The 26,116-nt window shown below is 46.0% G+C and overlaps 1 long non-coding RNA gene across 2 annotated transcripts in view; it reads right to left on the reverse strand.

Moving 5' to 3' along the window:
- The window catches only part of LOC120300877, a 55,913-nt gene that overhangs the window by 13,960 nt on the left and 15,837 nt on the right, over nt 1-26,116 (reverse strand). The window contains exon 3 of one of the 2 annotated variants that reach the window (XR_005554763.1): nt 18,303-18,530. The exons of the other annotated variant lie outside the window; for it this stretch is intronic. This is a non-coding gene — a long non-coding RNA (uncharacterized LOC120300877). Of the gene's footprint in view, nt 1-18,302; nt 18,531-26,116 lie in introns of those variants that run through there. 2 annotated transcript variants of the gene reach the window in all.

Raw genomic sequence — 26,116 nt, forward strand, 5'->3', positions numbered from 1 at the left:
AGAGGTCTTCTAGTTCAACCCTGGCCCAAGGCAGGAGACCTTATACCATCGCAATCAAACGGTTGTCTGTTGTAGGAGTTGAAGTCCACAAGTCCTAGTGGAGTCCTAGTGGATGATCACTTCAATATGAGCCAGCCGTGTGCAGCAGCAGCAGCAGCAGCCAAAAAAGCTAACACAATCCTGGGTTGTATAAACAGAGGCATAGAATCAAGATCACGTGAAGTATTAGTTTTATTATAAGTATTATAAAGTATTATAAAGCCCTAGTGAGGCCACACCTGGAATACTGAAGCCAGTTTTGGTCACCCTATCACAAAACAGATATTGAGACCTTGGAAAAAGTTCAGAGAAGAGCCACTAAGATGATCCAAGGCCTGGAGACCAAAACATACGAAGAATGGCTGCAGGACTTGGGTTTGGCTAGTCTAAAGAAAAGAAGAAATAGGGGAGACATGATAGCAGTGTTCCACTATCTGAAGGGCTGCCACAAGGAAGAGGGGGTCAGGTTGTTCTCCAAAGCACCAGAGGGAAGGATGAGAAACAATGGTTGGAAATTGACCAAAGAGAGAAGCAACCTGGAATTAAGGAGAAACTTCCTGACTGTGAGGACAATTAACCAGTGGAACAGCTGGCCTCCAGAAATCGGGGGCGCTCCATCTCTGGAGGTTTTATAAGAAGAGGCTAGCTAGACAGTCACTTGTCTGAGATGGTATAGGTTCTCCTGCTTGAGCAGGGGGCTGGACTAGAAGACCTCCAAGGTCTCTTCTGGCTCTGTTCTATTATTATTATTATGCCAAGCCTTCCTTCCTTCCTTCCTTCCTTCCTTCCTTCCTTCCTTCCTTCCTTCCTTCCTTCCTTCCTTCCTTCCTTCCTCCCTTTCCCTTCCCTTCCCTTTCTCCTCCCCTCCCCTCCCCTCCCTCTCCTTTCTCCTCTCCTTTTCTTCCTCTCTCCCACCCTCCTTCCTCTTTTCCTTTTCTTTCCTTCCTCCATTCTTCCTTCCTTCCTTCCTTCCCCGCCACCAGCAAGACAAGCCCCCGACCACTGTGTTTCCCTAGGCATGGGGTGGCATCTTGGCAGGGACCGGTGCCAGGGGCCAGCTCCCTCCCCGGGGTAAAGTGATCAGGGCAGAGAGAGCCAGAGCTTAAGTGCTTGGCAAAGAAGGCAGACGCCAAGGCTGCTGACTCTGAGGTCAGCCCTCCGTTCGCAGCACACACGCCGTGCACGGACTCCTTTCTAAATCGGATGCCCGCTGCCATCCTCAGTGGGAAGCAGCCCAGGGGATGACAATCTTCTGGATGGCAGAGCTGGTGCAGTAATTAACGATAATGCAAGGTTGCAAGGCCCGGCGCTCGGAGAACACACAGCAAGGTGGATTTGTAGGCTCAGCACCACCGTGGCTAATTATGGCAGGGCCGGCTCTGTTCCTAAGCTGAGCCCAGGGCAGGAAAAATAGGTCCTGGCCTGGATGGATCCTGGATTGCCACCAAATTGCCCAAATTCTGTTATCGGCCGCTTCTCAGCCATGGCCAGACCTGCATGTGCCAGCCTCATAAGGACACCTGGGTGCATACAATGAGGTTATAAAGGCCCCTGTGTTAGAGCAGGCTATTGTACGGCCCCCAAATGACATCCGACTCTGTGGCTGTTGTCCCTGTCAGGCCCAGTACTCTGATAATTAACAGAATAACACCGTTGGAAGGGACCTTGGAGGTCATCGAGTCCAACCCCCTACTCAGGCAGGAAACCCTACACCATTTTGGACAAATGGCTGTCCAGTCTCTTCTTAAAAACTTCCAGTATTGGAGCATTCACGACTTCTGGAGGCAGGTTGTTCCACTGGTTAATTGTTCTCACTGTCAGGAAGTTTCTCCTTAGTTCTAGGTTGCTTCTCTCCTTGCTTAGTTTCCACCCGTTGCTTCTTGTCCTGCCTTCAGGTGCTTTGGAGAATAGCTTGACTCCTTCTTCTTTGTGGCAGCCCCTTAGATCAGGGGTCCTAACCCCACTACAGGGCTGTGGCCTATTCAGAATTGGGCCGTGCGACTGGCTGGCAGGAGTGTGTGTGCAAAGGGCGGGCAGGGGGGCAGTTGCACACGTGTACACCGGCCCATGCTGCACATGTGCGTGCCGGCCTGCCACTAGCGCAAGGGCTGTGTGTGTGCATGCCTGCGCCATCCTGCCACTCACGTGGCCCAGTTCTCCTCTCCCCCCCCTCCAGCCAGTCCACCAAGCCCCAAAGGTTGGGGATTGTTAGATCAGGGGTAGGCAACCTTGGCTCTTTTATGACTGGTGGACTTCAACTCCCAGAATTCCTGAGCCAGCATGGGGAAATTATGGCCCCCTCATGACTCGTGGACTTCAACTCCCAGAATTCCTGAGCCAGCATGGCTCAGCTTGGAAACCTCTCCCTTTCCCCTCAGCATGGCTGGCTCAGGAATTCTGGGAGTTGAACTCCACCAGTCATAGAAGGGACAAGGTTGCTTACTCCTGCTTTAGATATTGGAACACTACTGTTATTTTGCCTCTAGTCCTTCCTAACATATCCATTCCAGCAACCATTCCTGATATGTTTTAACCTCCAGGCTCCTGATCATCTTTGTTGCTCTTCTCTGTACTCTTTCCAGAGTCTCAACATCTTTTTTACATCGTGGTGACCAAACCTGGATGCAGGATTCCAAGTGTGGCCTCACCAAAGTCTTGTAAAGTGGTGTGAACACTTCACGTGATCTTGATTCTATCCCTCTGTTGATGCAGCCTAGCACTGTGTTGGCTTTTTTGGCAGCTGCAGCATATGGCTGGCTCATATCCCGAAGGTGCTTTTTCCAAAAGCAACAGGACTTTGTTTACCCTTGGAGACGTTTCGCTTCTTATCCCAGAAGCTTCTTCAGCTCTGATTGAATGAATGGTAGAGGATAGAAGGATTTATACTGCAAGGAGACTGACATCAAGGAAAAACAAAGTCCAGTTGCCTTTGGAAAAAGCACCTTTGCGACAACCATGATCTGGATGACGGAGAATCTCCAGAGAGATTAGGGGACTGGAGGCTAAAACATACAAGGAACGGCTGCTGGAATTGGGTATCTCCAGTTTAATGAAGAAAAGGACGAGGGGGGACAGGATAGCAGCCTTCCAGTATCTCAGGGGCTGCCCCAAAGAAGAGCAAGTCAAGCTCTTCTCCAAAGCGCCTGAAGGCAGGACAAGAAGCAACGGGTGGAAACCAATCAAGGAGAGAAGCAACCTAGAACTAAGGAGAAACTTCCTGATAGTAAGAACAATTAACTAGTGGAACTGCTTGCCTCCAGAAGTGGTGAATGCTCCAACACTGGAAGTTTTTAAGAAGAGACTGGACAGTCATTTGTCTGAAATGGTATAGGGCAGTGGTTCTCAACCTGTGGGTTGGGACTCCATTTGGGGTCGAACGACCATTTCACGGGGGTCGCCAAACAACGCAGTCCGCCATTTTTTCCCCTTTTCCTTAGCTGTGCTACTCCCTTTTATTCTATTGGCTTTTGAAAGCCAATAGAATAGACTCTCTTGAATAGAGTCTAATTCTATTGGCTTTCAAAAGCCAATAGGAATTGTCCAGGCTGTCTCTGCCCTGCTGAGCCCGCCAAAAGTCCCATTCTGCAAACGGTGCTGCACCAGTTGAGTAGTCCTCGACTTACGACCGGTTGAGTAGTCCTCGACTTACGACCGGTTGGGGGTCGCGGCATTAAAAAGGTTGAGAACCACTGGTATAGGGTTTCCTGCCTGAGCAGGGGGTTGGATTAGATGACCTCCAAGGTCCCTTCCAACTTTATTATTATTATTGATCATCGCACAGTCAGTCAGATGTTCAGACTGGATTTGGCATTTTGTCTACCTATCGAGTCCTTACCCAGGACCTGGGATAGGCAGATGTGGATGTTTGATGGTATTACAGATATCGTCGCAGGATGGAAGCAGTTCCTAGTAAGGCCGCCTTTTGCAATTGACTAATCGCGAATTTATCAATGCCAATGGTGTTCAAGTGGTGCTCCAGTTGTTTTGGGATTGCACCCAAGGAGCCTATGACTATTGGTACTACCCTTGCTTGCTTTTGCCACAGTCTTTCTATTTCTATTTGTAGGTCTTTGTATTTTGTTATCTTCTCCAGTTCTTTCTCGTCTATTCTGCTGTCTCCAGGCACTGCCACATCCACTATCCAGACTTTTTTGTCTTTCTTATCGACAATTGTTAAGTCTGGGGTGTTATGTTGCAGGTGCTTGTCTGTTTGAATTCTGAAGTCCCAGAGCAGTTTAATTTTATCATTTTCTATGACTTTCTCTATTTTATGATCCCACCAGTTTTTGCTTACAGGCAAATGATATTTTTTGCAGATCTTCCAATGCACCATTGTTGCTACTTTGTCATGCCGCTGCTTGTAATCAGTTTGTGCAATCTTCTTGCAACACCTTACCAAGTGGTCCACTGTTTCTTCATTTATTATTATTATTATTATTATTATTATTATTACCTTTCGCTGGCTCATATTTTAAGTCATTGTCCACTAGGATTCCAAGATCCCTCTTGCAGTGACTAGAATTGAGCCAGGCATCATGAGGGCCACAAGATCTGCATGAATTGCTTTCATTTTGACAGCGACTGCTTTTTTTCTCTCCTGTCAATTTATGCGTGTGCATGCGTGTGTGCCATACTGTATGCACCTTCATCGCTCTGTTGGTTCGGGCTTCCAGAACAGTCCCACTTTGTCATGTAGCCCTCTTGGGAAAATTAATTGCCCACCCCTGGGTTAGAACCAGGGTGATTCTCAGGGAAGGGGGGAGCCACAGAGGGGTAGCATGGGGAAGGTCATGCCTGCTCTAACATGTAATTCACAGGGGTGGTGAAGGATGCCAAAATTATAGCTACAGTTCTGAGTGTGCTGGGAAGCAGGTGGCCCTAGCTGAATTGCTCTGCAGGTCACAAGCATCTATTTAGAATATAATAACAACAACAACAACAACAACACTGTCCGTATATATAGCCAAGATATTGTAATGGAGTTTGGCTTGGACAAATGTGCCACACTTGCTATCAAACAAGGAAAAATAGTGAAAACTGAAGGAATCAAGATGCCCCGCGAAAATAACATTAAGAGTCTGGATGAGGAAGATTACTACAAATACTTGGGTATCCTTCAAGTTGACAACATCAAGCACACTGAAGTCAAGAAAAAGGTTACAGGTGAATACATCAAGAGAGTGAAGAAGATCTTAAAGTCCAAACTCAATGGAGGAAATACTATAAAGGAAATCAACACCTGGGCAATCCCAGTCATTAGGTACACAGCTGGAATAGCGGATTGGACTCAAGCAGAACTAAAAGCAATGGATAGGAAGACTAGAAAAATAATGACAATGAATCACGCCCTTCATCCACGCAGTGACATTGACAGACTTTATCTACCAAGGCAAATAGGTGGGCGTGGAATGCTACAAGTACATCAGATGGTTGAAGAAGAAAAAATGGCTTTGGAAGAATATCTGAAGAACAATGATGAAGATGCAATGAAATTAGTATATCAGGAAGGTTTACTAACTACTGGAGAGACCAAACTGGCCTACAAGAAAGACCAAATGAAGAACAGAATAGAGGCATGGGAAGACAAAGCACTACATGGCCAATACATAAAAAAATAGCTGGGAAAGCAGATATTAACAAGACCTGGCAATGGCTAAGAACAGGAAAATTGAAGAAAGAGACCGAGGGACTAATTCTGGCTGCACAAGACCAAGCCTTAAGGACAAATGCATACAAAGTCAAAATTGAGAAGACAGCAACAGACAGTAAGTGCCGCCTATGCAAAGAAGCTGAAGAAACAGGGGACCACGTGGTAAGCTGTTGCAAGAAGATTGCACAAACTGATTACAAGCAGCGGCATGACAAAGTAGCAACAATGGTGCATTGGAAGATCTGCAAAAATTATCATTTGCCTGTAAGCAAAAACTGGTGGGATCATAAAATAGAGAAAGTCATAGAAAATGATAAAATTAAACTGCTCTGGGACTTCAGAATTCAACCAGACAAGCACCTGCAACATAACACCCCAGATTTAACAATTGTCGATAAGAAAGACAAAAAAGTCTGGATAGTGGACGTGGCAGTGCCTGGAGATAGCAGAATAGAAGAGAAAGAACTGGAGAAGATAACAAAATACAAAGACCTACAAATAGAAATAGAAAGACTGTGGCAAAAGCAAGCAAGGGTAGTACCAATAGTCATAGGCTCCTTGGGTGCAATCCCAAACAACTGGAGCACCACTTGAACACAATTGGCATTGACAAATTCACTATTAGTCAATTGCAAAAGGCGGCCTTATTAGGAACTGCTTCCATCCTGCGACGATATCTCTAATACCATCAAACATCCACATCTGCCTATCCCAGGTCCTGGGTAAGGACTCGATAGGTAGACAAAATGCCAAATCCAGTCTGAACATCTGGCTGACTGTGTGATGATCAACAACAACAACAACAAAAACAAGAAGAAGAAGAAAAAAAACAATAACGATGATGATGATGATGTTGCAAGGGACCTTGGAGGTCATCGAGTCCAACCCCCTGCTCAGGCAGGAAACCCTATACCGTTTCGGACAAATGGCTGTCCAGTCTCTTCTTAAAAACTTGCAGTGTTGGAGCATTCACCGCTTCTGGAGGCAGGTGGTTCCACTGGTTAATTGTTCTAACAGTCAGGAAGTTTCTCCTTTAGAATGGAATAGAATAGAATAGAATAGAATAGAATAGAATAGAATAGAATAGAATGGAATGGAATAGAATAGAATATAGACTAGAATGGAACGAAACGGAATGGAATAGAATATAGACTAGAACAGAACAGAACAGAATAGAATAAGAGAGTTGGAAGGGACCTTGGAGGTCATCTAGTCTAACCCCCTACTCAGAGGGAAAACCCTATACCATTTCAAACAAATGGCTGTCCAGTCTCTTCTTGAACACTTCCAGTGTTGGAGCATTCACAGCTTCTGGTGGCAAGCTGTTCCACTGGTTAATTGTTCTAACTGTCAGGAAGTTTCTCCTTAGTTCCAGGTTGCTTCTCTCCTTGATTAGTTTCCATCCGTTGCTTCTTGTCCTGCCTTCATGCGCTTTGGAGAATAGCTTGACTCCCTCTTCTTTGGGGCAGCCGGGACGCTGCGACCATCATAAATATGAACCAGTTGCCGAGCGGCCGAATTTTGATCACGTGATCTCAGGGACGCTAACATGGTTGTTAAGCATGAAAAACGGTCACAAGTCCCCCTTTTTTTTTCAATGCCATTGTAACTTTGAATGGTCACTAAATGGAATGTTGTAAGTTGGGTACTACTTTTGTAGCCCTCTTCGGACGAATGCACAGGTAGCAGCGGTGATGGAGGGATCGCTTGCACACAAGGTGACAACTATGTGATTGAAGCCAGGGTTTCCAATCAAACGGCTGTGGCTGCCATTTAGTGGAATATTCGGTATGTTCGTCTCCTTATTTATAGAAAAGAATACAAGTGGAATATAAATAAATGAATAAAAATTTTCTCTTTGGTGCCATCTGGTGGTGGGACAGAGTTTAGCGTCTCTTTTATGACTTGTGGACTTCAACTCCCAGAATTCCTGAGTCAGCATGGCTTGTTCAGGAATTCTGGGTATTGAAGTCCACAAGTCATAAAAGAGCCAAGGTTCCCTATCCCTGATCTATCTATCTATCTATCTATCTATCTATCTATCTATCTATCTATCTATCTATCTATCTATCTATCTATCTATCTATCTATCTATCTATCTATCTCCGGGGTAGGGAACCTTGGCTCTTTTATGACTTGTGGACTTCAACTCCCAGAATTCCCGAGTAGGCATATCTAGTTCAGGAATTCTGGGTATTGAAGTCCACAAGTCATAAAAGAGCCATGGTTCTTGGCTGGGGAATTCTGGGAGTTGAAGTCCACAAGTCATAAAGTAGCCAGAACTACCCACTCCCTGAAGTATACAATCTGACTTGGCCAAAAACTCTAAGCTATGAACCTCCCATCAGTAGCACACACACACACACACACATACACACACCACACACACACAGAAACCCACAACTCCGAATTTCTGCTAGGACTCCCTTTTCCCAAGCCTGTTCAGACTCCTCCTGCTTCTTCTCCAACGAGTAGAAACCTGCAATGCGCCACATTCGCAAGAGAAGCACAATATTGATCCTCTGCAAACCAGCAAGAGAAGACGGGGTGGGCGTCGTGGGCCTGGGCTGCTCGCCAAGCCTGTCCAGGATCGTTACGGCAGCTTTGAGGGAACGCCACAAGTTTGCTTGTTTATCCGGACGCAGAAGCTGGCTTCGGGAAAAAAGCGGTTTACGCTAATGTGCTCAAATGGCGGCGTTGGACACTCAAAGTGGGTTTGCTATGACTCCGTTTAGGCAGGCTGGGTTATGCCCGCTGATCAAACAGATCTTTGTCTACACTGGCAATAGGACCTCAGTGGGGGGGAAAATTTTTTAAGACCGCAGCAAGGTGGACATTGGTTGGCATCCGGTGTAGTTCGACTTCAAATGTTTGCGGGGTATAGCGTGAAATTTTATTCTTATTTAATTTCTTTATCAGAGTTTGATCCCAACTTTATTACTGTATAAGTTGTTGTTGTTGTTAATTGCAAAGTCGTGTCCGACCCATCGCGACCCATGGACAAGGTTCCTCCAGGTCTTCCTGTCCTCTACCATCTTCTGGAGTCCATTTAAATTCACACCTACTGCTTCAGGGACTCCATCCAGCCACCTCATTCTCTGTCGTCCCATTCTTCTATTGCCCTCCATCTTTCCCAGCATTTCGCTCTTCTCCAGTGAGTCCTTCCTTCTCCTTAGGTGGCCAAAGTATTTTTCAACTTCAGGATCTGGCCTTCTAAAGAGCAGTCGGGGTTGATCTTTTCTAGGACCGACCGGTTTGAACGCCTTACAGTCCAAGGGACTCGCAGGAGTCTTCTCCAGCACCCTAGTTCAAAGGCCTCCATTCTTTGGCGCTCAGCCTTTCTTATGGTCCAACTTTCACATCCATACATTGCAATTGGGAAAACCATGGCCTAGACTATACGCACTTTTGTCTCTGCTTTTTAGTATGCTGTCTAGATTTGCCATAGCTTTCCTTCCCAGGAGCAAGTGTCTTTTAATTTCTTGGCTGCAGTCCCCATCTGAGGTGATCTTGGAGCCCAGAAAAATAAAATCTGTCACTACCTCAATTTCTTCCCCATCTACCTATTTTCTCCAAAACATGCCTTCATGTCTAAGGTGGGACTAGAATGCACCGTCGCCTGATGAGTGGCCCAAAGTCACCCAGCCGGTTTTCATGGCTAAGGCGGGACTAGAACTCACCGTCGCCTGGTGATTGGCCCAAAGTCACCCAGCTGGCTTTCCTGCCTAAGCTGGGACTAGAATTCACCGTCTCCTGCTTTCTAGGCCAGCACATTAACCATTTCACTGAACACTATAAAAATTGGAGAGATTGAAACACAACAAGAGGGAGCAGCTGGGGAGTTCATACACAAGGAAATCAAAAGTCAAAATTCAAGATGGCGCCGACAGCTGGGCTGTCAACGCTTTTTGCTACATTTTATTCATTGACTTTCTTGATCTCCGCTAATCCAGCCCTCGGCCATCCTCTGGAAGACCATCAAGGCAGAAAATCACTACGTTGGTTTTCCCCCAGGCTCGATCTTCCGACCCAGGATCAAGCTTTAAAATGGGTGGGCCCAGAGCCCCCAAACTGGGCCATGTGAGAGACAAGACTAATAATAATAATAATAATAATACAAATAGAAATAGAAACACTGTGGCAAAAGCAAGCAAGGGTAGTACCAATAGTCATAGGCTCCTTGGGTGCAATCCCAAAACAACTGGAGCACCACTTGAACACAATTGGCATTGACAAATTCGCTATTAGTCAATTGCAAAAGGCGGCCTTCTTAGGAACTGCTTCCATCCTGCGACGATATCTGTAATACCATCAAACATCCACATCTGCCTATCCCAGGTCCTGGGTAAGGACTCGATAGGTAGACAAAATGCCAAATCCAGTCTGAACATCTGGCTGACTGTGCGATGATCGATAATAATAAAGTTGGAAGGACCTTGGCGGTCATCTAGTCCAACCCCCCGCTCAGGCAGGAAACCCTATACCATTTCAAACAAATGGCTGTCCAGTCTCTTCTTAAAAACTTCCAGTGTTGGAGCATTCACTGCTTCTGGAGGCAAGTAGTTCCATTGGTTAATTGTTCTAACTGTCAGGAAGTTTCTCCTTAGTTCTAGGTTGCTTCTCTCTTTGATTAGTTTCCACCTGTTGCTTCTTGTCCTGCCTTCAGGTGCTTTGGAGAAGAGCTTGACTCCCTCTTCTTTGGGGCAGCCCCTGAGATATTGGAACCTTGCTATCATGTCCCCCCTCGTCCTTCTCTTCATTAAACTAGACATCCCCAATTCCAGCAACCATTCCTTATATGTGTTAGCCTCCAGTCCTCTAATCATCTTTGTTGCTCTTCTCTGTGCTCTTTCTAGAGTCTCAGCATCTTTTTTACATCGTGGTGACCAAAACTGGATGCAGTATTCCAAGTGTGGCCTTACCAAGGCCTTGTAGAGTGGTATTAATGCTTCACCTGATCTTGATTCTCTCCTTCTGTTAATGCAGCCTAGCACTTTGTTGGCCTTTTTGGCAGCTGCAGCACACAGCTGGCTCCTATTTAAGGGATTGTCCACTAGGACTCCGAGGTCCCTCTCACAGTTACTACTATTGAGCAAGGAACCACCTACTATACCTGTGCATTTGGTTTTTCTTGCCTAAAAGTAGAACCTTACTTTTTTCACCACTGAATTTCATTTTGTTAGATAGCGCCCAGTGTTCAAGTCTGTCCAGATCCTCCTGTATCCTAAGCCTGTCTTCTGGAGTGTTGGCTATTCCTGCCAGGTAGTCCTCGACTTACAAAAGTTCATTTAGTGACCGTTCAAAGTTAGAACACACTGAACAAAGTGACTGACAACCGTTTTTCACACTTAACAGCCATTGCAGCATCCCCCTGGTCCAGGTGATCAAAATTCAGTCCCTTGGCAACTGACTCATAGTTATGACGGTCGCAGCATCCCCGGAGAGGATCACGCAGTCCCCTTTTGCGAAGTCAGTGGGGGAAACTAGATTCACTTAACCACCATGTGGGACTAAACTTTAACACCGGCAGTGATTCACTTAACAACGAAGGTCGTCAAACGCAGCAAAATCCTCTTAAGAAACGTCTCAGTTAGCCACGGAAATTGGGGGCTCAGTTGCCATCGTTAAGGACGTGTCATTCTGCAAAGCATGCAGCTGGCAGGAAGAACAGAAAACATTTTATCAATGGTGTCCAGGCGTTGTTCACCAAAGTTGGTGTCTTTATTTATTTTATTTTATTTTATTTTTGCAGCTGGTGGGCAGAACTGGAGGGATTAAATGGTATTGTTGAACAGAAGACGGGACCGGGGAGGGGATATGGTCTGGCGGAGGTCCAGATGAAGCAGCTCAAGGTCATTAATGGACTTTGCCAACCCTGAGGTTAGGCTGATTAAATAGCTTTAGCCTGAGCTTGGCTGTCTTCTACATGCACAGGAATCCTGGAGGTCTTTTCTCAACTCTGCTCCCCAAGAACTTTTCATTGGTCACAGAAGGGGGGGGGGACTTTTGCATGGAAAGCAGTTCCCTTCAACCAGAGAGTAAGGGCATGGCTAGTTCTCCAAAGCGCCTGAAGGCAGGATAAGAAGCAATGGATGGAAACTCATCAAGGAGAGAAGCAACCTGGAACTAAGGAGAAACTTCCTGACAGTGAGAACAATTAACCAGTGGAATCACCTGCCTCCAGAAGTGGTGAATGCTCCAACACTGGAAGTTTTTAAGAAGAGACTGGACAGCCATTTGTCTGAAATGGTCTAGGGCAATGGTTCTCAACCTTTTTAATGCCGCGACCCCCAACCGGTCGTAAGTCGAGGACTACTCAACCGGTCGTAAGTCGAGGACTACTCAACTGGTGCAGCACAGTTTGCAGAATGGGACTTTTGGGCTCAGCAGGGCAGAGACAGCCTGGACAATTCCTATTGGCTTTTGAAAGCCAATAGAATTAGACTCTATTCAAGAGAGTCTATTCTGTTGGCTTTCAAAAGCCAATAGAATAAAAGGGAGGAGCACAGCTAAGGAAAAGGGGGGGAAAAATGGCGGACTGCGTTGTTTGGCGACCCCCGTGAAATGGTCGTTCGACCCCAAATGGGGTCCCGACCCACAGGTTGAGAACCAATGGTCTAGGGTTTCCTGCCTGAGCAGGGGATTGGACTAGATGACCTCCAAGGTCCCTTCCAACTATTATTATTATTATTATTATTATTATTATTATTATTATTATTATTGACTAGAAAAAAAAAGAACTAAGGGTGACATGATAGCAGTTTTCCAGTATTTGAGGGGCTCCCACAAAGAGGTGGGGGTCCACCTATTCTCCAAAGCACCAGTAGGCAGGACAAGAAACAACGGTTGGAAACGGACCAAAGAGAGAAGCAACCTACAACTAAGGAGAAATTTCCTAACAGTAAGGACAATTAACCAGTGGAACAACTTGCCACCAGAAATGGTGGCCGCTCCATCACTGGAGGTTTTTAAGAAGAGACTGGGCAGCCATTTGTACGGAATGCTATAAGGCAGTGATGGCGAACCTTTTAGAGACCAAGTGCCCAAACTGCAACCCAAAACCCATTTATGGATTGTCGGGTGCTGGGTGGGCATGGCCCATTGGGTGGGCGTGGCTGCGGTGGTAACAGCAGACTGGGTGGGACTAAAAAGTTCAGTCAATCAATTCCAACTTTGCAAGATCTTTTTTTTGTCCCGCGAGAAGTTGAAATTGACTGAACCTTTTTTTTTTTTTGCACACGGCGGCGGAGGCTTAAAGCGAAAAGGTTTTATAAAACCCAGCTGAAGGCCTAGGACTGGGGCGATGACACCCGTGCCGTAGGTTCGCCACCACTGGTATAGGGTCTCCTGCTTGAGCAGGGGGTTGGACTAGAAGACCTCCAGGGTCCCTTCCACTTCTGTTCTGAACTGAATGGAAAGAAGACCGTTGCAATGCTCCTTTTGTGGTGGAAAGGCAAGCTTAAGGAGGCTGCTGAGAGAGCTTGCAAATTGCTGGGGACAGTAAGCTGACTTGATCAGCATTAGCCTCTTGAGGTCAAGGACCTTATCCAGGTCATTTCCTAAGCATGTGGACGGGCGCAGCTGCTTAGGTGTAAATACACAACTGAGCCCAACATTTCCATTGCTAAACAAGACAGTTGTTAAGTGCGTTTTGCCCTATTTTACGACCTTTCTGGCTGCAGTTGTTAAGTGAATCACTGCAGTTGTAGGGCTGTTCGATGAATCCATCTTCCCCATGGACTTTGCTTGTAGGACGGTCACAAAAGGGGGTCGCATGACCCCGGGGGACGCTGCGACCGTCATAAACATGAGTCAGTTGCCAAGTGTCTGAATTTGGATCCCGTGACCACGGGGATGCTGCAACGGTCATAAGTGTGAAACACGGTCATGTCACTTTTTCCAGTGCTGTTGTAACTTCAAACAGTCACTAAATGAATGGTTGTAAACCAAGGACGACCTGTACATCAGGCATCTCCAACCTGGGCATCTCTGACCTTCAACTTTCAGAATTCCCAACATACAGTAGCTGCCTGGGGAATTCTGGGAGTTGAAGTCCACAAGTCTTAAAGTTGGACACCCCTGATCTACATAGTGCTTTCTAGCACTGATGATGTTACCTAGTAGAGTAATGAAATGTCTGCAAGAAAATGAGCAAGCTCAGAGAACATCAAGGATGGATGGATGGATGGATGGATGGATAGATAGATAGATAGATAGATATGATAAAGACATGCAAGATAGATGGATGGATGGAAGATAGATAGATAGATAGATAGATAGATAGATAGATAGATAGATAGATAGATAGATATGATAAAGACATGCAAGATGGATGGATGGATGGATGGATGGATGGATGGAAGATAGATAGATAGATAGATAGATAGATAGATAGATAGATAGATAGATATGATAAAGACATGCAAGATAGATGGATGGAAGATAGATAGATAGATAGATAGATAGATAGATAGATAGATAGATAGATAGATATGATAAAGACATGCAAGACAGATAGATAGATAGATGAATGATAGATATGATAAAGACATGCAAGATAGATAGATATGATAAAGACATGCAAGATAGATGATAGATAAGATATAGATAGATAGATAGATATGATAAAGACATGCAAAACAGATAGATAGATGAATGATAGATATGATAAAGACATGCAAGATAGATAGATAAGATAGATAAGATATAGATAGATAGATAGATAGATAGATAGATAGATATGATAAAGACATGCAAGATAGATAGATAGATGATAGATACATAGATGATAGATATGATAAAGACATGCAAGATAGATAGATAGATGATAGATAGATGATAGAGAGAGATATGATAAAGACATGCTAGATGGATATAAAGAGATAGATAGATAGATAGATAGATAGATAGATAGATAGATAGATAGATAGATAGATAGATAGATAAACCTTTATTGTCATTTTTTACTGTGGGCACAATGGCATACATTAAAAATGAAATTTAGTTGCTTGCTCTCAAAGTGTACACCTACATAACACACATTTAAAACATACTATATACATTATACATATAGACCGACACCCTGACATATAAGTAACATATAAATATTAATCACTGTCTATCTTGAATACATAATGGAAGAAGGAAGATAGATAGATGATAGATAGATAGATAGATAGATAGATAGATAGATAGATAGATAGATAGACAGACAGACCAACCGACCGACCGACCTTTATTGTCCTTTTTTCCTGTGGGCACAACGGCACACATTAAAAATGAAATTTAGTTCCGTGCTCTCAGAGTGCACACCTACATAACACACATTTAAAACATACTATATACAACATATGTATAGACCGACACCCTTCCATATAAGTAACATATAAATATTAATCCCTGTCCATCTGGAATACCTAACGGGAGGAGGAAGCTTGAGCGTTCACAAGGTTGATACCGTACGGACCAAATAATACAACAAATAAAACAACAACACTGTATGGATCCCTCACAGTGCTTTCTTTCTGCAGTCCCAAACCCAAAGGCCAAGAATGCAACTGAGAACGGACAAACCCACAGCTAGAAACGTGCTTGTGTTGTGCAGGGGCCAGGCAACAACTGTGCGAAGGCAACCTTTAGCTGCTGAAAAGGAGGATTTGCACACGCACGTGGAAGACCCACTCCCTCCTCCCTTGCCAGCACCTTTGAGTCACCCCCCCCCCAGGGAAAGTCCCTGGAGGGAGCAGCCCAGCCCGGAGCATGCAAACACACACACCTACACACCCGGGTTTGTGTGTGCGACCGCACCTTCCCTTGCCACACACACAGGCACCCTTGTTCTCCGGACAGGCGGCTTCTGTTTCGGATGAAACCGCCTTTCGCCTTTCGGCAGGCCTGGAAAATGCATTAGGATGTGACGGAGCCAGACGCACGCGGCTGTCCTGGCATGGGGAGAAGTGAGCCTGGCAGGCAGTTTGGGAGAAAGGAGGACCAGCTGTGTCCCAAACCCAGTTTGAACTACAGCTTAGCCTGGTTTCCGACTTCTGTGCAAATCAGGCAGGTGGGAAGCTCCAAAGCCAGGGTGGCTGCCGTCCAGCGCAAGTTCTTTCTTCCAATATTTAAGGGGCAGCCACAAAGAAGGGGTAGGGGGGTGTCTCCCTCTTCTCCAAAGCCCCTGAAGGCAGGACAAGAAGCAAGGGATGGAAACTCATCAAGGAGAGAAGCAACCTGGAACTAAGGAGGAATTTCCTGACAGTGAGGACAATTAACCAGTGGAACTACCTGCCTCCAGACATTTATTTATTTATTTATTTATTTTATGAGACTTATATACCGTTTTAAGTGCAAGCACTCTCTAAGCGGTGTACACCAGTAAGCAATGTGTGTGTATATATATATATATCTGGGTCCTCATTTTACCTACCCCGGAAGGATGGAAGGCTGAGTCAACCTTGAGCAGGTGAGATTTGAACCGCTGACCTGCTGAACACCGTCACCTAAAGTGGCCTCCAGTACTGCACTCTAACTGCTGCTCCATGACTGGAGGTATTCAAGAAGAGATGGCTGACTCAGGAATGATGGGAGTTGAAGCCCACAGGGCGCAAAGGTGCCGTAATTGCCCACCCCTGGTATCGAGCCTCTGCTTGGGCAGGGGGGTGAACAGAATAACAGAGTTGGAAGGGATCTTGGAGGTCTTCTAGTCCAACCCCCTGCTCAAGCAGGAGACCCTATACCAGTGGTGGCGAGCCTTTGGCACGGGTGCCAGAGGCGGCGCTCAGAGACCTCTCTGTGGGCACGCGCACGGTCGCCCCAGTCCCAGGCCTTCAGCTGGGTTTTATAAAACCTTTTCACTTTAGGCCTTCGCCGCCGTGTGCAAAAAAAAAAAAAAAAGGTTCAATCAATCAGTCAATTTCAATTTCTCACGTGGGAAAAAAAAAGATCTTGCAAACTTGGAATTGATTGATTGAACTTTTTAGTCCCACCCAGTCTGCTGTTATGACCACAGCCATGCCCAGCCAATGGCCATACCCACCCGGCACCCGACGATGCATAAGTGGGTTTTGGGTTGCAGTTTAGGCACTCGGTCTCAAAAGGTTCGCCATCACTGCCCTATCCCATTTCAGACAAATGGCTGTCCAGTCTCTTCTTAAAAACCTCCAGTGTTGGAGCACCCACAATTTCTGGAGGCAAGCAGTTCCGCTGGTTAATTATCCTCACTGTCAGGAAATTCCTCCTCCTTTCTAGGTTGGTTCTCTCCTCGATGCGTTTCCATTCGTTGCTTCTTGTCCTGCCTTCAGGTGCTTTGGAGAAGAGGTGGACCCCTTCTTTTTAGTGGCAGCCCCTCAAATATTGGAAGGTTACTATCATGTCACCCCTCGTCCTTCTCTTCATTAAACTAGACCAGGGGTAGGCAACCTTGGCTCTTTTATGACTCGTGGACTTCAACTCCCAGAATTCCTGAGCCAGCCATGCTGAGGGGAAAGGGAGAGGTTTCCAAGCTGAGCCAGGCTGGCTGAGGAATTCTGGGAGTTGAAGTCCATGAATCATGAAGGGGCCATAGTTCCCCCATGCTGGCTCAGGAATTCTGGGAGTTGAAGTCCACGAGTCATGAGGGGGCCATAGTTCCCCCACGCTGGCTGAGGAATTCTGGGAGTTGAAGTCCACGAGTCATAAAAGAGCCAAGGTGGCCTACCCCTGTTCTAGATTCTTCCTCAGCCTGAACGGTGCTTCTCTGGGATTCACATTTTCCCCTATAAATGACCTGAATTCATAGAATCCTATCCTGGAAGGAACTTTTGAGGTCTTCTAGTCCAGCCCCCTGCTCAAGCAGGAGAGCCTATCCAAGGGTAGGCAATTTTGGCTCTTTTATGACTAGTGGACTTCAACTCCCAGAATTCCTGAGCCAGCCATGCTGAGGGGAATGGGAGAGGTTTCTAAGCTGAGCCAGGCTGGCTCAGGAATCCTGGGAGTTGAAGTCCGCAAGTCATGAAGGGGCCATAGTTCCCCCATGCTGGCTCAGGAATTCTGGGAACTGAAGTCCATGAGTCATAAAAGAGCCAAGGTTGTCTACCCCTGAACTAGACCTACCTACCCAATTTCTGCAACCGTTCTTGGTATGTTTTATCCCCCGTCCTCTACTCATTGGACTAGAATCCCTCCCAGGTCCCTTCCCACTTTGTTCCTCTGTTATTCTGCTTCCCACTACAGACTCCATCATGCCCAGTAGGCATGCATAAAAGCCCTCCTGGAAAGACTGGCACGCCTCCACGGCTGGCAGGCTTCACACAGCAATTTTAATCTGGTTCCGGAATGACCATCGGGGTGGTTCAGATACCTCAGAGGATTGTGGGGTGGAAAGAGGCTGTCTTGGTTCCGACAGATGAAACTCTTCAAAAGAACTTTGAGGCATTGTTTACCTAAAGGATCTTTTATTCGAGTAGCATAATATCGGCACTTCATAATCGAAGCCAAAAACTGAATTCCTCTCCCCTGGGCACATAGTATCAAAGCACAATTCCCTGCTCCAATTAACAGTCATAAATCACATTCCCCAATTAGCGGTGAAGCACGCCAATTCCTTATCAGCTCTGGTTACAATAACCTTGATTCTCATGCTAGGTTTAGTGTTGTTATGTCTAGCTGGACTCTCTCGTTCACATCCCCCCCCCAGCATCATCTAATTTCTCTAACTCTAAAAGCGAAAGGGAAAAAGATGGCTCCATTTCCCTCTGTTATCAATGCAGAACATCCGATATTAGCAGCGTTGACAAGGAGGAAGGAATACAGATTGTCCTCGGCTTACAACCAGTTCATTTAGTGACCGTTCAAAGTGACCACAGCCCTGGGAAAAAAAAAACAGTGACTTAGGACTGTTTTTCACACTTGCGTCTTTGCAGCATCCCCATAGTCACGTGATCAAAATTCAGAGGTTTAGCAACTGGCAGGTACTTAGGACGGTTGCCCCGCCCCGGGGTCACCTCCCGCGACCTTCCCAGCTGGCTTCCGATAAGCAAAGTCAGTGGGGGGAAAGTGGACTTATTTAACAACCGCGTGATTCACTTAACAAACTGCAGTGAACTGCAGTAACCATCGCCAACAAAAGGTGGTAAAATTGGGCACACAATTCACCGATCAACCGCCTTGCTTAGCGACAGAAATTCTGGTCCCCATTGTGGTTGTACGTCAAGGACTGCCTGCATGCTTGCACGCTGACCTCAAAACGATAGAATGAATTCGATTTGTACGCAACCCAATCCAATCACAACGATGGTGACCCAAATCTATGATCCAGGCATAAATGCAGAGGAAACAGACGCTGGACAGTCAATGGCATGACGGCTTCCCACGCCTGGTTGTCATAACACCGCCAAAGAAAGGAAAAGAGCCAGACTCGTGGAAGGAAACTGGATTGTTAGATCTGGTGATAATATTTAACTTCTGGAATAACTCAGTGTATGAAAAGAAAGAAGCTAATAAAAGAGAATATTTATAGCTCAGGATTGACATGAGGGGGTCCTTGGTGCTGTCTGAGCTGGGTGGTTTTCTTGCAGACGTTTCATGACCCAACTAGGGAACATCATCAGTGCTAGAAGGGACTGAGGCTTGCTGGGAGGAGAAAGAGGAGGAGAAGGAGGAGGAGGAGGAGGAGAAGGAGAAGGAGGAGGAGGAGGAGGAGACAGTGCAGTCCTTGGTGCTCTCTGAGCTGGGTGGTTTTCTTGCAGACATTTCATGACCCAACTAGGGAACGTCATCAGTGCTAGAAGGGAGTAGGGGTGTGCAGAGAGGAGGAGGAGGAGGAGGAGGAGGAAAAAAGGAAACAGACTGTGAGGTCCTTGGTGCTCTCTGAGCTTGATTGTTTTTTTGCAGATGTTTCATGACCCAACTAGGGAACATCATCAGTGCTAGAAGGGAGTAGGGGTGCGCAGAGAGGAGGAGGAGGAGGAGGAGGAGGAGGAGGAAAAAAGGAAACGGACCGTGAGGTCCTTGGTGCTCTCTGAGCTTGATTGTTTTTTTGCAGATGTTTCATGACCCAACTAGGTAACATCATCAGTGCTAGAAGGGGGGGGGGTTCTGGGAGGAGGAGGAAGAGGAGGAGGAGGAGGAGACTGTGGGATCCCTGGTGCTCTCTGAGCTTGGCTGTTTTCTTGCAGACGTTTCGTTACCCAACTAGGTAACATCATCAGTGCTAGAAGGGAGTGGGGTGTGCAGAGAGGAGGAGGAGGAACAATTCACAACTGCCTTGCTTAGCAATGGAAATATTGGGCTCCACTGTGGTCATAAGTCAAGGATGACCTGTAAACGGGGGATAAAAATCCAACCAATCACCCTGGCTGCCTCTTGGGCGAAAGGAGGCTAAGAAAGAGACGGTGGGTGGCGGAAAGACCAATCCAAGCCAGAGAGAGAGAAAGCTAAAGTCTAATATTCTTGGTTTCTGCTCTTTGCATTCGTTTTTAAAGAGGTTTCCGCTTCTTCCCGGTTGGAAAGGAAATCTGTTCCCTGGGGAGGCGAGATTTGATTTCCCCGGCTCGGTTTCCAGGCTACCGAGAGGAGAGATCAACAGATGGAATTGTGAATTTGCCAGCTGCCCGGTGGGCTGTGCCCTGCTGCCTTCTGGCTCCGGGACTAAAATTGCAGCAACACACACACACACACACACACACACACACACAGACACACAGACAGACACACACACAACACACCAGCCTAGGACCAGCCCCCCCCGCCCCCCAACCTCCAGCCTCCCATGGCAGAGACTGGAAATCACAGAACAATAAAGCTGGAAGGGACCTCGGAGGTCTTCTAGTCCAACCCCGTGCTCAAGCAGGAGACCCAATGCCATGTCAGACCAAAGGACTGTCCAGTTTCTTCTTAAAAGGGAATAAAAACAGCCATCAAAGTGGAAAAGCTCCATTTATCCACGGAGCCTTTCCCCAGGGCCATTCACGCAACCAGCTGCCCGACGGCCCGTTTGCCGGAGGTTGCGTGTTGCTTTGGATGGTGGATTGCAAAGGTGTGCAACTTTGGCAATGTGGAGACCCGTGGATTTCAGCTCCCAGAATCCCCCAGCCGGCCTAGAAATTCTTCTCGCGTTGGTTTCCTTTGCTTAGCGGAGGCACACAGCTGCCGAACATCCAAAACGTGGCCTCGTGACTGCAGGGATGTAGATGTTGGAACTTGGACTCCTTGTCATATCAATCTTTTTTTTTTTGAGGGGGGGGTTCATCGCACCTTGGAATGGTTGCTAAGCAACTAGTCATAAGTCAAGGACCATCTGTAGTAAAAAGAGGCAAGACTTCCACTGGGGCAGCGGTTCTCCACCTGTGGGTCAGGACCCCATTTGGGGTCGAACGACCATTTCACGGGGGTCGCCAAACAACGCAGTCCGCCATTTTTCCCCCCCTTTTCCTTAGCTGTGCGACTCCCTTTTATTCTATTGGCTTTTGAAAGCCAATAGAATAGACTCTCTTGAATAGAGTCTAATTCTATTGGCTTTCAAAAGCCAATAGGAATTGTCCAGGCTGTCTCTGCCCTGCTGAGCCCGCCCAAAGTCCCCTTCTGCAAACGGTGCTGCACCAGTTGAGTAGTCCTCGACTTACGACCGGTTGAGTAGTCCTCGACTTACGACCGGTTGAGTAGTCCTCGACTTACGACCGGTTGGGGGGTCGCGGCATTAAAAAGGTTGAGAACCACTGCACTGGGGGCTTTTCCCAACCAGCGGACGGGTGTAGTGAGACTCAAGATTTTTAAGCGACCAGATTTTTAAGGGACCTGAATGAGTCTGTTTTCTGTGAATGCCTGGGGTCCTGCTTGCAAGCAGCATCCCTGAGTTGGAGCCCACCAGACGTGCTCTGGGAACTTAGATTTTTAGTCCCAGCACGTGTGGAGTGCTGGGTTAAAGAGGCTGGTCTAAGCATTCATCTTCTCTCGACAGCGCTGGGCTGATTAGCCAACGCTCCCTGGTGCTGGCTTTGAGCTGCGCTGGTTTTTGTTCTAGCTTAGCCAGGTTTGGTGCTCTCAGCTGTTTTCAGAGATGAAAGAAAGAAGGAAGGAAGGAGAAAGAAAGAAAGGAGAGAAAGAAAGAAAAGAAAAAAGAAAGGAGAGAAAGAGAAAGAAAGAAAAAGAAGAAAGGAAGGAGAGAAAGAAAGAAAAAGGAAGGAGAGAAAGAAAGAAAAAGAAAAAGAGAAAGAAAGAGGAAGGAGAGAAAGAAAGAAGGAAAGGAAGGAGAGAAAGAGAAAAAGGAGAGAAAGAAAGAAAAAGTAAGAAAGAAGGAGAGAGAAAGAGAAAGAAGGAAAGAAGGAAAGGAAGGAGAGAAAGAAAGAAAAAGGAAGGAGAGAAAGAAAGCAAAGAAAAAGAAAGAGAAAAAATGAAAAAAGTAAAGGAAGGAGAGGGAAAAAGGAGAGAAAAAGAAAGAAAGGAAAGGAAGGACAGGAAGAAAGAAAAGAAAAAGAAAGAATGAAAAAGAAGAAAGGAAGGAGAGAAAGAGAAAGAAAAAGAAAAAGAAGGAAGGAGAGAAAGAAAGAAAGAAAGAAAGAAAGAAAGAAAGAAAGAAAGAAAGGAAAAGGCAAAGGAACTGATGGGTCCAGGGGTGTCCATAGAGGTGGAACTGGCTGCCTACGATGCGATAAACCTCCTTCACTGTTGGGCTTTCCAACTAAAGCAAGGTGGTATTCTGTCAATAGAAGGAGAGAAAGAGAAAGAAAAAGAAAAAGAAGGAAGGAGAGAAAGAAAGAAAGAAAGAAAGAAAGAAAGAAAGAAAGAAAGAAAGGAAAAGGCAAAGGAACTGATGGGTCCAGGGGTGTCCATAGAGGTGGAACTGGCTGCCTACGATGCGATAAACCTCCTTCACTGTTGGGCTTTCCAACTAAAGCAAGGTGGTCTTCTGTCAATAGATGGATGATGCTGTAATTTTGGACCTCTCCAAAATCTGGTTTTTAGGAAAACTTTTCCTTTTGTGTTTCTCAACAAGTAGCATCCAGAGGACTCTGTTTCTGAGAAGTTTACACATAGTAAGTTTCTTCCTCTTCTATCCTTCATCTTTCCCTCCCTCCCTCTCTTTTCCTTCCTTTCTTCTTATTCCCATCTCCTTCCTTCCTTCCTTCCTTCCTTCCTTCCTTCCTTCCTTCCTTCCTTCCTTCCTTCCCTCCCTCCCTTTTCCTTTACTCCATCATTCATCCACCCACCCACCCACTGTCTCTCTTCCGTGTTCCCTCCTCCCCTCGCTCCCTCTGTGGGGTCTTGCCCCTTGTGGCACAAGGAATATTTCCACGCTGCAAAGCAAACAGGAAATCAACTGCAGGCAAGGCACATTTGCCAAATGAGCTTGCAACCCAGCCCAGGCCCCAACCTGCCCAGGGACACCTGGGGAATTTGCACACGCAAACAGGAAGCAACTGACAAAAGCCTTTGCCAGCCAGATCTCAACAGCTGCCACCCTCCTGACAGGTCTGGGTCATGGGCCCCACAAGGGATGTTGTCCCATCCGCCTACCTGAAGCGAGGAGGCTCTTTGAACCTAGAATATAGAATAATAGGGCTGGAAGGGACCTCGGAGGTCTTCTAGTCCAACCCCCTGTTCGAACAGAACTTACACCAGTGGTTCTCAACCTGTGGGTCGGGACCCCATTTGGGGTCAATCGACCATTTCACGGGGGTCATCAAACAAGGCTGTCCGCCATTTTTCCCCCCTTTTCCTTAGCTGTGCTACTCCCTTTTATTCTATTGGCTTTTGAAAGCCAATAGAATAGACTCTCTTGAATAGAGTCTAATTCTATTGGCTTTCAAAAGCCAATAGAATTGTCCAGGCTGTCTCTGCCCTGCTGAGCCCGCCAAAAGTCCCATTCTGCAAACGGTGCTGCACCAGTTGAGTAGTCCTCGACTTACGACTGGTTGAGTAGTCCTCGACTTATGATCGGTTGGGGTCGTGGCATTAAAAAGGTTGAGAACCACTGCCTTAATGGTTTAGCCTCCAGTCTCCTGATCTTCTTTGTTGCTCTTCTCTGCACTCTTTCAGAGTCTCAACATCTTTTTTACATCGTGGTGACCAAAACTGGATGCCGTATTCCAAGTGTGGCGTTCCCAAGGCCTTGTAAAGTGGTGCTAACACTTCACGTGATCTTGATTCTATCCCTCTATAAATGCGGCCTGGGATTGTATTGGCCTTTTGGGCAGCTGCCGCACGTGGCTGGCTCAGGCTGAAATGGTGATCCACTCTGACAGATGTCAAGACGAGGCCATCCTTCATTCTTTTGGCCTGTTAAGACCATGGTACTTTCTGGGCAGTGGCAGCTGGGGAATTCTGGGAATTGAAGCCCACACCTTTTGAAGTTGCCGGATTTGAAAAAAAACCCTTTATTCCCTTCCTCTCTGAACTCAGAATGAGGAAGAGTCGTTATTGGTCAGGGTAATGATTTAAAGCAGGCATGTCAAACTTTCGACATCATGTGACGTTGCATAACGTATCGCGACTTTTTCCCCCATTGTTGGCAATGGGGTGGGTGCTGTTTTGGCGTGATGCATCCGGCCTGTGGGCCAGCAGTTTCACATGCCTGATTTAAAGGCTAACCAGGTGGTGTAATGTAAGATATATGATGCAATGATGGGAATGACTCAGCAGGGTCTGTGTCCCTTTAAGAGCTTGAGTATAAAAGGCAAGGCTTTTGCTGAAGTCTGTCTGTCTCTCTGTCTGTCTCTCTCTCTCTCTGTCTCTGGTCCATTTTCTACTGTAACTGTTGTGTGTTGGAATTCTCTGTTGCCTCCTTTTAAACCAGAAAATGTGTGACAAGGTCTGGAAGTAAGATGGTCTGCCCAAGCCGGGGTCTTCGTACAACTCACTTAGCCTGGACAGTTAATATGCCATTGGTAGGTCCATTAAACTTGGTTAGTGGTTAACTGATGATTTATGCATTGAAAATAGTAGAATAGAATTAGAACAGAATAGAATAGGAATAGGAATAGAATAAAGAATAGAATAGAATAGAATAGAATAGAATAGAATAGAACGGAACGGAATGGAATAGAATAGAGCTGGAAGGGACCTTGGAGGTCTTCTAGTCCAGCCTCCTGCTCAAGCAGGAGAACCTATACCATCTCAGACAAGTGACTGTCTAGCCTCTTCTTAAAAACCTCCAGTGATGGAGCCTTAAGCCTTGTTAGCATTCCTTTCAGCACCAGTTATTTTTATTTCCTTATATCGAAATGCATTACAATTCCTCTGAATCCGGACCCTTGTGTTGATCTGCTGTGGCTGATGGGAGATGCAGTCCAACTCCCTTGAGGAGGCATTAGCTTGGACAAGGCACACCTGAAGTCAGCAGATCACACCTTTTTTTCCTTAACTTCAGCAGGATCATTTTATTTCTATGCAAATACAGGCTTAAATGTTCAGGAGGACTTAAGGAAGGGTGGAGTACATTGGGGAAAAGGGTGACTATTTCTCAGCATACAGATGGGGGTGTAGATGGCTGGATCCACCTGCTTGTCCGGTTTTGAGCAGGAAGGTTCTTTTTAAGATTTTTAAGTGGACTTCCGGAATCTCTTCCCTTACAGGAGAAATAAGATCCCTGGTCAGCTGATCCTTAAGGAAATAGTTCCACCCTGCAGGAAGTAGACTGGGCTCTGAAGGGCTGGGCCCTGTTTGGCCTTCCAGCTGTTATTTGGTTTTTCTTTTTCTTTTTTTAAAATAATATTTTATTAATTTTCCAATTTTACATTTAAGTATTTAAAAAGCAACGTGGTGACCGGTTTAATCAATAGTTCGGTAACAAAATCTTTAGTGCAAATCTCAGGTTACAACATCAGATATTTCTTCTCTTTTTCCCTTCCCGTTCACTGTCTCCTATTCAAGCTAGTGCAATTCTAGTAATAATAATAATAATAATAATAATAATAATAATAATAATAATAATAATAATAATAGTAGTAGTAGTAGTAGTAGTAGTAGTAGTAGTAAAGTTGGAAGGGACCTTGGAGGTCATCTAGTCCAACCCCCTGCTCAGGCAGGAAACCCTACACCATTTCGGACAAATGGCTGTCCAGTCTCTTCTTAAAAACTTCCAGTGTTGGAGCATTTACTGCTTCTGGAGGCAGGTTGTTCCACTGGTTAATTGTTCTCACTGTCAGGAAGTTTCTCCTTAGTTCTAGGTTGCTTCTCTCCTTGATTAGTTTCCACCCGTTGCTTCTTGTCCTGCCTTCAGGTGCTTTGGAAAATAGCTTAATTCCCTCTTCTTTATGGCAGCCCCTGAGATATTGGAATACTGCTATCATGTCCCCCCTTGTCCTTCTCTTCGTTAAACTAGACATACCCAATTCTTGCAACCGTTCCTTATATGTTTTAGCCTCCAGTCCCCTAATCATCTTTGTTGCTCTTCTCTGTACTCTTTCTAGAGTCTCAACATCTTTTTTACATCGTGGTGACCAAAACTGGATGCAG

This window comes from Crotalus tigris, unplaced genomic scaffold, assembly GCF_016545835.1.
Source record: "Crotalus tigris isolate CLP2741 ecotype Arizona unplaced genomic scaffold, ASM1654583v1 scf7180000024361.1375286210:1436186, whole genome shotgun sequence".
Taxonomy (NCBI): domain Eukaryota; kingdom Metazoa; phylum Chordata; class Lepidosauria; order Squamata; family Viperidae; genus Crotalus; species Crotalus tigris.